Raw genomic sequence first — 13,118 nt, 5'->3', positions numbered from 1 at the left:
GTTTGTAAGTCTTGACAATGGCTATCTCTCCAGGATGCGTCATATAATTTCTAGACTTGTTCATTTAGAGATTTGGAAGGTTACTCTACAGGTTTATGGACTTTACTTCACTCTATCATTTGTGAGTAACTAACTAGTCTCAAATTAATATTTATTTATATTCAAACACTATTACACATAAAACAACTTATTTTTCTTTTCAGCAATTTACAAGACCATTCATACTTACAACACCACTTATTTTCTTTTTGAATATATCCTACCACCAAAAACACAGTGGGTAAATGGATGCTTAGGTGGGTGAATGGATGCTCGGCCAACCAATGAGAACCGGTACCCTCAACCAGAACTCCCCTAAAGCTAATTTCACATCTAGAGCAGTTATTTCTTGATAGAGACTTCATCGGGTCTAGTATAGGGTTCCTCCTCACATTGTCCCGCCTCTCTCAAACAATATCATGTTATGAGATAATAGCTCAACAACTAGTTAAACTTGCTTGGGCCTCCACCAACTAGGCTCCAGATCCATGAGGTTGCCTCCGGTTTTTCTCCACTCACTCTCTTGACCAACCTTTTTCCTTACTCAAATAATCTATCTCTAAAGAGAGGAATATGGGAAGCAACCACCTCTACCTTCTCCCCTTCTTGGGCTTTCCTTAATTGTCTTCTTAACTATTTGAAATGTGAAAATTTTCCTCTAGCATCTAATTTTACATGACTCACTAAATGCAACTTTTATTAGTAGAATATTAGAAAAACATTTATTTACATTTCACAATCATACCTTTCCCTTAACATGGGTCTATAGTCTATAAAAGTATATTCACATGAAGGAAAACACAATATTCACAATTCACTAGGGGGTATTTCACATGCATAAGTGTTAATGTAGGTTGTTAACAAAATGATAATGGTTCAGTCATTTTATTGAAGATTATGCTACGCAACTAGCTGTGATGGCCTCTGTGACTCCTCTATCATTCCCAACATTTCTATACAATATGCACATCACATGGATCTAGTGTGAAGTTAGTGTTTGATTATTTCTATTTGAGGACTCAGAGTTCTATTGGCTAGTCTTATCCTTGAGGCTTTTTCCCTTGACAATAGTGAATTCTTTCTCATGTTAGAAGGGGGTTTCTTCCTTTCTATTGGGAGTATCCACCATAGTCCCAAGCTCTTTCTCTTCTTGTTTGTAGTCTCTTATTTCTTACACCAAGTGGAATCTTTCCTATGTGGCTCTATCCCTCTCCTCTATTCTCTCCCCCACCAACACCTCCATTCCCTTTGCAACCTCTTCAGGATAGAAAATTTTCTTTGGTTGTGGGTTTGGTCTCTTGTCACATGTTCTCATCTCTATCTTATTTGGAATTCCATGGCAAAATATCTCATCTAGTGACATGGGTTGTGTCCTCATCATGTCTCATCCATATTTTCACCTTTTGTAGCATATGGTCTCTCCATTTCTATTAGCTCAAGGTGTTATGGTTTTAGTAGATATCGTAGGTGAGTCAATAGGCCTATGTGAAAAGGAGTGGCAATGCAGGTAGTGGTCATGAAAGCTCCTGAGTTAGACTCCATGCAAAGGCCTTAGTAGAGGCATACATAGAGAATATTTAAGATATGGTTCATGAATAACTTTGAGAGCTTCATGGGAAGGTGGGCATTGACCAAGCCTACACCTCTAACTTCTTCAATATTTTATCTAATATTATAAACTAGGTCACTAGGAAAAACCAATATCTCTTGACTATTAACGTATACTCAAAAATCACAATGATATTAGGAAAAGGCATGCTACTGAAGAAGAAATACTTCAAATGTTTGACAATGTGGTCTTGAAAAAAAAATTAATCACACCACAAACAAGTTCCCTTTAGCTTATTTAGCTTATTGCTTTTAGGTTTTATTATTTGGACAACCTTTTTCTAGCTAGTCTTCTAATTATTATGGTAGTAATCCTTTCTTTTAAGTCTTTTCTAAATACATCTAAAGTATATTTTTATCAAACTTTATGCTGTTATTTAATTTCACTCAAAAACATGTTTAATTTCTAATAATTTTTCTTTATAGAAATTCACTAACCCAAAGAAAACCGAACATTGTATTTTTTAATGATTTAATTAAATTAAATTAAAACCGAACATTGTATTTTTTAATGATTTAATTAAATTAAATTAAAATAAATGTAATTTCTTGGCAGGTTGGAGACAGCCCATATAATAACACAAACTCAAATATTTTTACAAATTACACATTTGAAATAACAATACCATTTTTAGAAGATAAAGGAACATACGACTATTATTGAAATTTTATAGCCGTTAAAATGCCTTCCGAATATGGTTCGAGAGGAGAAATTCACAATTCAACTTCGTTTAAATTATTTATTTAATTCTAAATTTATTTATTTAATTTCTTTATGAACTGATTTAGATTTGAGTTAACATTTGTTTAATCATTGTAATCTATTTTAACTATTTTCGTAATTATTTTATTTTAAAATTTTAAATATCGATTGGACTTGGTTTAAATTTGTTTAAATAAATGGTTTAATTATTAATTATTTTAATTTAATTTAAAAAATATTTATAATTATGTCAGTATAAATTATTATTTAACTTTTACTAAATTTACTTTAAATTCTTAAATTTAATTCGAATTCATTTAAATGTGGTCAAATAGTTGTATTAATCATTAATTACTTTAATTTAATTTAACATTTATTTCTAATTATTTTATTTTTAAATTATTATTTTTCATTCTAAATTTTTACTAAATTTATTTTTGTTTAATCCTATTTCCTATAAAAAAATATTTTTAGCACTCGTTTAATTATAAAAAATTTTGACCCTTGGCTCTTATGATGGATGGTGTAACTGTCAGAAATATGGAATGGATTGAAAACATTACACAATTTACTTCTAGAAATCTCCAACAAAAATATGAATAGTTGTGGAAGTATTTGATCACTCTATAAAAATTAATGCAGGTAAGCAACAAAATGATAATGACAATTTCTTCTGTGAAGATGATGCTTCACACCTCATTATGATAACCTCCATGCCTCCTCTATCATTGCAACACTTCTCTCTATTATGCACATCTCATTGATTTTGGCTTAAAGATGGTGCTTGGTTATTTCTATTTGAGAACTTGAGTTCTATTGGCTAGTCTTATCCTTCAAGTTGGAATCAAGTTGAGAAGGTTTTTTCCCTTTCTATTGGGAATATCCACCATAGCCCAAAGTTCTTTCCCAACCTCTTCTTATTTACAGTCTCATCCATCTTATAGTATGTGGATTTGTCCCTATTCCTCTCCTCTATTCTCTTTCCTATGTATCCTTATTCCTCTCCTCTATTCTCGCCCCACCAGAACCTCAATTATCTTTGCAAAGAAAGTTTTCTTTAGCAGTGGAAATGGTCTCTTCTGACAAGCTATCATCTTTATCTTATTTGGGTTTCCATGGAAAAAGTCTCAGTTGCATCTTTTGTGTTCTCCTCATGTCTCATCCCTCTTTCCACCACTTGCAACATATGGTCTCTCCATTTTCTATTGGCTGAGGGTGTTATGGATTTTGACATGGTGGAGAGCTAGCAGGTTTGTGTAAAGGAGTGGCAATAGTCAAGAAAGCTCCCAAGCTAGACTCCCTGCATAGGCTTTCGGACATGCATACACAAAGCATATTCCAGATACCCTTCTAGTTATTAGGGTGGTAACCCTTTCTTTTAGTTCTTTTCCAGATACACCTAAGTTTTATGTTCGTCGAACTTTATGTTATTGTTTAATATCTCTCGAAACATGTTCAATGTCTAATGCCTTGCTATTTTGCCAATAATTTGATTTTCCTTTTAAAATTTCACTAACCGATAAAAAAAAACTAAACATCATTGCATTTTTTAATAATTTAATTAAAATTCACCTTGATAAATGTAATTTCTTTCTCTCCTTAGAGTTTGACATAACACGTTGGTAGCTGGTAGCTTGGAGAGAACACATATTAAAGCGAATTATGATTAACTGAAATGTTTTTACAAATTACAAATTTAAAATAACAATACCATTTTAGAAGATAAGGGAACATACAGCTTTTATTGAAGTTTTATAGCCGTTGAAATCCTCAAATATCCTTCCAGAGGACGACATTCACAATCCAAGTTCGTTTTGCTGAGGTTCCCACGCCAACTCGTCTATAAGGAGAAAGCCGTGTTAGTATCGGATGTGATGTAAAGATCCAGGCCTAAGAACCAAGAAGTGAAAGACGTCAAAGCGAGATTGATTAGTAGATTCAGTTTCATCCGCCTGCGCAGTAGCTCCAATGAAAGGTTTCACTACCATCATCTCTGCATTATTCATGACTTGTATCAGCAACTTTTAATTAACACGTGATCTAATTGTTGCAGGAAAAATGGAGATGTATCTGTTAATTGCCTCTATATCAATCGCGCTGGTGCTTATTATATCAATCGCAGCTTTTGTGCTGCACCATTGTTGTAAGGCCCTCGCGACTTGGGCAAGTGCGCGACGGGCGGGCGCCCCTTCACATGGCGGGCGCCCATTTAACACGGTGGGCAGACACCCCCTTGCGAGCTGGTGCGGGCGCGGGCGTGCACGGCGACCCGGTGGGAAAGGCGACGAGCTGGTGCAGGCGCAGGCGTGCACGATGACCCGGCGGAAAAGGCGACGAGCTAGTGCGGGCGCGGGCGTGCACGACGACCCGGCGGGAAAGGCGACGAGCTAGTGTGGGCGCGGGCGTGCACGACGACCCGGCGGGAAAGGCGACGAGCTGGTGCGGGTGCGGGCGTGCACGACGACCCAGCGGACAGGGCGACGAGCTGGTACCCGGCGGACGGCGCGGCGAGTTGGTAATGCGGCAAGCAGGCGAGAGTCGCCCGACGAGCTGGCGGACAGGCGCGGCGAGTTGACAGGTGCGACGAGAGGGCATGGCTGCACGATGGGCGAGCGTCCCGGTGGGTGACCCGTGCACGGTGAGCGGGCGACCCGTGAACGACGAGCGGGCAATGGTGAACGGCGGTTCTGGGCCTGCGACAAACAATGCGACGATAAACTAAGTGCGGCGAAACACTTAGTGAATAATGCGAAATGAAAGAAGGCCGAAGCCTTATACTTGGCGTAGGGGAGGCTTTGCCCATGGGCAAAGGCCGACTTACAAAATAGTAAGGTAGGGGCTTGTAAAACACTTTTGTGGGGTCGGCCTAATGGCTTGACACCCCTTCACCAAATGGCAAGCAAGCGTATATATTGGAGGCACAGAGCTTCATTTGGAAACAATTCAATCAAGCACTTCGCTCTCTCTTCTACAATTGGAGCAGAGGTAAAGGAGGACGCAGTTAAGTGCGCACATCTCATGCGCATAAATGATAAGTGCACAGATTTTACTGGAGCTTGACGTGGGCTAAACGAAGGGCGATCTTAAGGCAGTTTTGTGCAGAACCGAGTTGGAGGAGTTCTGGTGTCTCGGGTGAGCACCCTCCTACCGAGTGAGGTTGGCACATGGTTGTAAAGGCTGTCTTGCCTTGATTGTAAATATTTCTAAGTGTTGGCCTTGGATTTTGCCAGGCACACTTGTATGATGTATTATTGAAGATTTTCATAATATATTGTTATCGGGCAGACTTGTTTGGAAGTTGCCCCTCCCCTTTATACTTGTGTGCAATTGTTATTGTTCTGGTTAATTGCATATTGGTTAATGAATGTGTATGGGCTTCATTAAGTATAAAGGTTAATGCATTTTACTTGGTTGAGATTAACAAACTAAGTATGTTAATGTGGAAAGGCGTAGTCCATGTGCACGAGTATTGTTAAAAAGAAAGTGTACGGTGGTGCCACACCTCGCCGGACACGGTTGGAAGACTACCGTAGGCCTGGGGGCGTGACAGGTGGTATCAGAGCAGGGTTGCTCGTAGAGACTTGAACAAGGTTCAAGTGTTGAAGCATTTGCAGGTAACTTGAGGAAGCTGTTGAATGGTCGAAACTAGGTCGCAGAAGGGCAAGAAGTTGTTAGGAATGGCAACTAATTCTCAGGCTGGGTCTAGTCACACAATGAAGGACACAGTGAAGGATACTACTCTTGGGTTCATGGAGAAAGTGATTGAAAGAATGGAGACTTTGGAGACTTCTTGGAACCAAGATGTGGACTCGCTTGCTAAGGAGCGAGAAGCCATCTCAAAGGTCAAGGAAGAGCTTGAAGAACTCCGGGCACAGCATGATGAGCTCAAGACACAGTATGAGTACACTGATCTTATGTGTACACAACTTGAAGTAAGGGTCAAGGAGGTTGAAGAAGCAAGGGATCAGGGTCTTGCAGAGATCGTGAACTTGAAGGAAACTCTTGACAAGGTAAATAAAACTCTTGATGATGCCAAAGATGAGATTGCAGTATTGAAGAGGGCCGTGAGACATAACTCAGGTGGAGGAGTGCCTCATGTAAAGGTCAAAGAACCAGAATCTTATGATGGTACAAGGAGTGCAAAGACTCTTGGCAACTTTCTATGGGATATGGAACAGTACCTGGAACGATTGAGTCTACCTGATGGGGAGACACAAGTCAAGGTGGCTGCTCAATTCTTGACAAAGGATGCTAAGATGTGGTGGCGAAGGAGGGTGGATCAGATTATCAATGGCAATGCTGATGACATCACTTCGTGGGATGATATGAAGAAGGCCTTGCAGACCCATTTCAGTCCTCAGGATGAAACATGGGAAGCAAGAACGAAGATTAAGTTCATCAAGCAAACCGGAAGCTTACAAGCATACCAGCGAGAGTTTTCAAGTGCAGCTCTGGAACTTCCCGACATGGCAGAGAGGGACAAGGTGTTCAACTTTATTATTGGGTTGAAGCCTTGGGCACGCAATGAGGTGAAGAGGCAGAAGATCAGAACACTTGAAGAGGCTTTTGTTGCGGTTGACAGATTGGTGGATCACTATGATGAGACTTCTAATGAGAAAAAGAAGTCCGACAAGCCAAAAGAAAAGAAGAAGGATGATGCTTCGAAATCGGATGATAGTCCGAAAGCGAAGAAGCCTTTGAAGTGTTGGATATGTGCAGGACCACATGTGGTGAAGAATTGTCCCTCTAAACTGAAGGTGGCCGCTGCTGCACAATCTGATGATGATGACAATGCTTCTGTGGGGATGATGCAGATACTTGGTGCCTCTGCTACTACGGAAGTGACTTCTAGAAGAGATCCAGAAAGAAACAGGTTGGAGTATGTTCAGATGAAGGTTGGAGGTGCTGATGTACTCACTATGGTGGATAGTGGGGCTTCACACAACTTCATGAATGAAGATACTGCAAGAAGGATTGGGCTAAAATTTGTACCAGTGAAGGCACAAATGAAGACACTGAATTCTCCTCCTATAGGAATTCTTGGTATAGCTGAAAAAGTGGACACTACACTTGGTGAATGGACCGGAAAGGTGGACTTCACTATAGTGCGGATTGATGACTATGAAGCTGTATTGGTGATGGAGTTCATGAAACAATTTAAGGCTATGATTGTACCACATTTGAGGAAACTCTTCATTTATGATGGAAAAGAAGATGTACCCATTGGTGTTCCAACCATTGGTGTAACAAAACCTGATCATAAGTTAGGAGGAATGCAAATGGAGGATATGGAGAAGGTGAACAAGCGGTTGTCCACTGTGGAGACAAAGCTTGTGGAGCAGTCATTGGTCATCCGATCACTTTCAGATAGCATCTTGGACTTGTCAAGAAGGCTAGAGCTGGTGGAGGACGATGATGATGATGTTGACGAGATATATGTGAGGCCGAATATCCAGAAGGAAGATCGGGAGGCATATCTACAAAGAATGGAGGTTGAGGATCCTGATAGATGGATTGAGCTGATTAGTGAGGGAGAGCCTTCCGGCTCTTCTCCCTCCACATCTTCTTAGATGACATAGAAGATGGGGCTCATTGTTAAGCTGCTCATGGCAGTGAGCCCTTAAACATGTTTGAGCAGGTATGACTGATGGTGCAGGGATGGCTTGGCATCAAGCATCATGACATGCTGCAGAAAGATGGGGTTTCCATGGACCTGAGCATGGGCAGTCTTGCACATGGAGATGATGACCTGATGGAGATGGGGCTTTATATATGTTGCAGTGATGTTTGCCTTATATGAAGGAGTCTACATCATGGTTGATGACGATCTTGGTGGAGTGCTACCAGGATGGTGTGTTGTCGAGGACGACAACGATTTCAGGTGGAGGAGGATGTAAGGCCCTCGCGACTTGGGCAAGTGCGCGACGGGCGGGCGCCCCTTCACACGGCGGGCGGACGCTTAACACGGTGGGCGGACACCCCCTTGCGAGCTGGTGCGGGCGCGGGCGTGCACGACGACCCGGCGGAAAAGGCGACGAGCTGGTGCGGGCGCGGGCGTGCACGACGACCCGGCGGAAAAGGCGACGAGCTGGTGCAGGCGCGGGCGTGCACGACGACCCGGCGGGAAAGGCGACGAGCTGGTGCGGGCGCGAGTGTGCACGACGACCCAGCGGATAGGGCGACGAGCTGGTACGGGCGCGGGCGTGCACGACGACCCGGCAAACGGCGCGGCGAGTTGGTAATGCGGCAAGCAGGCGAGAGTCGCCCGACGAGCTGGTGGACAGGCGCGGTGAGTTGACAGGTGCGACGAGCAGGCATGGCTGCACGATGGGCGGGCGTCCCGGCGGGCGACCCGTGCACGGTGAGCGGGCGACCCACGATGGGCGGGCGACCCGTGAACGACGAGCGGGCAATGGTGAACTGCAGTTCCGGGCCTGCGACAAACAATGCGACGATAAACTAAGTGCGGCAAAACACTTAGTGAATAATGCGAAATGAAAGAAGGCCGAAGCCTTATACTTGGCGTAGGGGAGGCTTTGCCCATGGGCAAAGGCCGACTTACAAAATAGTAAGGCAGGGGCTTGTAAAACACTTTTGTGGGGTCGGCCTAATGGCTTGACACCCCTTCACCAAATGGCAAGCAAGCGTATATATTGGAGGCGCAGAGCTTCATTTGGAAACAATTCGATCAAGCACTTCGCTCTCTCTTCTACGATTGGAGCAGAGGTAAAGGAGGGCGCAGTTAAGTGCGCACATCTCATGCGCATAAGTGATAAGTGCGCAGATTTTACCGGAGCTTGACGTGGGTTAAACGAAGGGCGATCTTAAGGCAGTTTTGTGCAGAACCGAGTTGGAGGAGTTCTGGTGTCTCGGGTGAGCACCCTCCTACCGAGTGAGGTTGGCACATGGTTGTAAAGGTTGTCTTGCCTTGATTGTAAATATTTCTAAGTGTTGGCCTTGGATTTTGCCAGGCACACTTGTATGATGTATTATTGAAGATTTTCATAATATATTGTTATCGGGCAGACTTGTTCGGGAGTTGCCCCTCCCCTTTATACTTGTGTGCAATTGTTATTGTTCTGGTTAATTGCATATTGGTTAATGAATGTGTATGGGCTTCATTAAGTATAAAGGTTAATGCATTTTACTTGGTTGAGATTAACAAACTAAGTATGTTAATGTGGAAAGGCGTAGTCCATGTGCACGAGTATTGTTAAAAAGAAAGTGTACGGTGGTGCCGCACCTCGCCGGACACGGTTGGAAGACTACCGTAAGCTTGGGGGCGTGACAATTGTGGTCCCAAGCATGCGCACGGGCTAGGCATAATTCACGGATTGGCGTTGCTAATGCTTCCTCCGCCCTCTAATCAATGAAGGAAAGTACTCGGAAACAAGAAAAGCAGATCATGAGAATATCAGGGTCCAGCTGCATAATGATTCCATGGCCATTCTATCGCTATGTTAAATATAACGAGTTCTCCTTGTATTATCAATTCAGATAAATAGTCTTTAAATATTTAGATGTTTTTGAGTACAGATCCCGATACTATATAAAGTAGATTCCTGATAACAGAGAGTAGCTATTTGAATCGGCGGATTAAAAAAACAAAAAACTAGCAGGATATATTGATAGAAATTAAAAAACAAAAAAATATGACAGACTCGATCTATTGGTAGAAATAAAATAAAAAGTAGTTTATGACAGACACCTAAGTGGAACATGGCAGAGAAAGTAGTGCCATGTAATCGCCTAGGGATTTGCTCTTTTTGTTGCTATCTAACTTTCCAGGAAAAAATCGAACTGATGTGAAAAAACCGCAGGAAGACAAAGTCGCTAGAGGAGAATTGGAGGATGGAACCGACAGATGGTAGATCCGTTGCGTATAATCTGCCCATGGAACCGACAAATGGTAGATCCGTTGTGGATAATCTGCCCACGAGTAGCAGAGTATCCTCGCTTTGACATCTGATCTGCAAGGGCGTGGCAAAAATGAATGGGAGATGAAAAAAATATGCATCCAATTGGAAAGATACTATACCTTAGCCTTAAAAAATAATATTTAAAATATTTTATGTTTTACTAAAAAATCAAAATGGCATAATATATTTCATATTTTAAAATTTCATAAAACAATATTCAATAATAAGCATCCATACCTTATATTAGATTTTCCATTTAAAAATATATAGAAGTATCCAATTTTAATAACACCATTTCATTTAAAAAAAGTATATGATGCACCTGAATGTATTTTATAGATGGTAAATATAATCTTTTAAAACAAATATAAATAATTGGTATTTATATTTTATATTAGAATTTACGTATAAAATTTTATAAATGTATTAATTTGATACTCTTTTAGTAGATGTTATAAAATTTTATAATGGTATTGATTTGATACTTTTTAGTAGATGTTATAGATAATGTATATTATATATATTTAAGATTTGATAATTTAAGAATATTTTTTTTAAGATAGGATTTAATAGATAATATAAAAATATGTAAAAAAAATAGTGTTTTTAGTATATTTTTATTTTTAATGTATTATGGTATTTTTTATTGCTTATTAGTTTGTTTTGATCAAAATGTTTTGTCACTTGTCTATAGTTTAACATTAAGAACTCAATTTTTTATTTATTATTATTTAAATTTATTTATTTGTAAGGTGGTTGGTCAAGGTATAAGTTGTTTAGTAACTTCTATTTCTATTAGTTATTAATTTTTTGTTTTTGTTTTTGTTTTTTTGTCTTTTTATTTTATTTTTTCTCTTTTTCTGTTATTTCCAATTTAAAATGACTTATTATTATATTGAAAACATATTTTAATAAATTTAATTATAAAAAATTATATTTATATTAATAAAAATAAAACACATAAAAAGAAAACATATATATTAAAGTGTATATATGTTAATATAAACAATATTAGTTAATCATGTTTTTTGTGATAACATTCAACAATACATTAATCTTTTTCTTCATTAATTTTAGTTTAATTAAGCTATATTTAAGCAATGCTAACTACTATTATATATTAATAAAAAATAAAACACATAAATATATATAAAAATAAATAAACATATATATTAAAGTGTATATATGTTAATGTAAACAATATTAGTTAATCATATTTCTTAATTTTTTATGATAGTATTCAACCATACAATATTTTATTAACAATTGTAATTTTGTGATAAAATCTTTATGTATTTATTGTTTTTTAATTTAATTAAATTATATTTAACCTAAACAACAAGTACTAGCTACTATATAACCCTAATTAAAAAATAATTCATATATAATAACATTTTAATTTATTAAACAATTATTTGTCAACCAAAAAACCTAGATATTTTTATTAATTTTCCTTTATAACCTTCTCCATAACAACAACCCATACCAGCGATCTTACTCGAGCTGTTTCTCTTTGTGATTCATTTTACAACTTATTAGTTCAGAAAAACATTAAAAAATATGTAAAAAAATTAGTTTTTTAGTATACTCTTATTTTTAATTTATTAAAAAATAATTCATATATAGTAACATTATAATTTATTAAATAATTATTTATCGACCAAAAAACCTAGATTTTTTTAATTAATATTTTTTTTATATATATGAACGTTCTCGATAGCAACGCCCTACAAGCTTATATCTTACCCGAGCTGTTTCTCACTTATTAGAAAAACATAAAATTACATCTAAGAGAAATTATTTTTGCTTTCGTCAATGGCCAAGGAAACCGTAGCCAAGATAGCATACATTAAAAAAAAAAAAAAACAAAACAAAACAGACAAGAGAATATATATTATTTTGAAACTTTCCTCTATAGCTCAACCAAAAGAAGTAATTTAAACATTTTACATAATAGTTTTCTGGTAAACTATATTTTATTTGGTGATTATTAAAATGTATGTATAGATATTTATAAATAAGGTATATAAATTATTTTGTAATATTTTTTATAGATTATTTTAGTATATTTATTAAATTTTGGAATTTTATCCTTTTTCCAATCATATAAAAATTTTGGTATTTTGTCAATTGGTAGGTTATTAATGCAAGGAGAGAAAAAAAAATTATTAATAAAAAATAAAAAATAAATCATATTTAAGTTATACTTTAAAGATTAAAATTAAATATTATTATTACTTTAATATTAATTATATTGAAATTTTAATATAAATATTACTTTAATATTAATATTATTAATTTTGTGGAATCTGATAAATAAAATTCCATGTGATTTTCGCAGAAATCTTTCTCTAACTTGATATGGATCACAGAAGCTTAAACTCTATTATTAATCCTATTAAAACTTTTAATATAAATAATATTCATAATCAAAATAAAAAATTACACTGAATTCACCAAAATTAATATCATATTTTTATAAATAATATTCATAATCAAAATAAAGAGTTACAATGAGTTGACCAAAATTAATATCATATTTCTCTAAAAACATGGACGGAATTGGATTGGAGAAACTTCAAATTTTTAGATTATAAAGTGCTAAAATTTAATAATCTACAAATATTCTTGATCTAATACATAATCATCCATAAATAATATAAAAAATATATAAATAGTTTTGAAGGTTGCTCCTATTTTAATTTATTAAAAAATAAATAATAGACCCTCATGTGAACTTTCTCGATAACGCAGTCAAGAATACCACACGCTGATATCTAAACGGAGTTATTTCTTCTTATAATCCATTCTATGACTAACATATTTCAAGTCTTTATTAGTTCAAGAAA

Source organism: Pinus tabuliformis, chromosome X, assembly GCF_031772625.1.
Source record: "Pinus tabuliformis cultivar Carrire ecotype Pingquan chromosome X, CPIR1, whole genome shotgun sequence".
NCBI lineage: Eukaryota > Viridiplantae > Streptophyta > Pinopsida > Pinales > Pinaceae > Pinus > Pinus tabuliformis.
Note: the sequence above shows the minus strand (reverse complement) of the source record.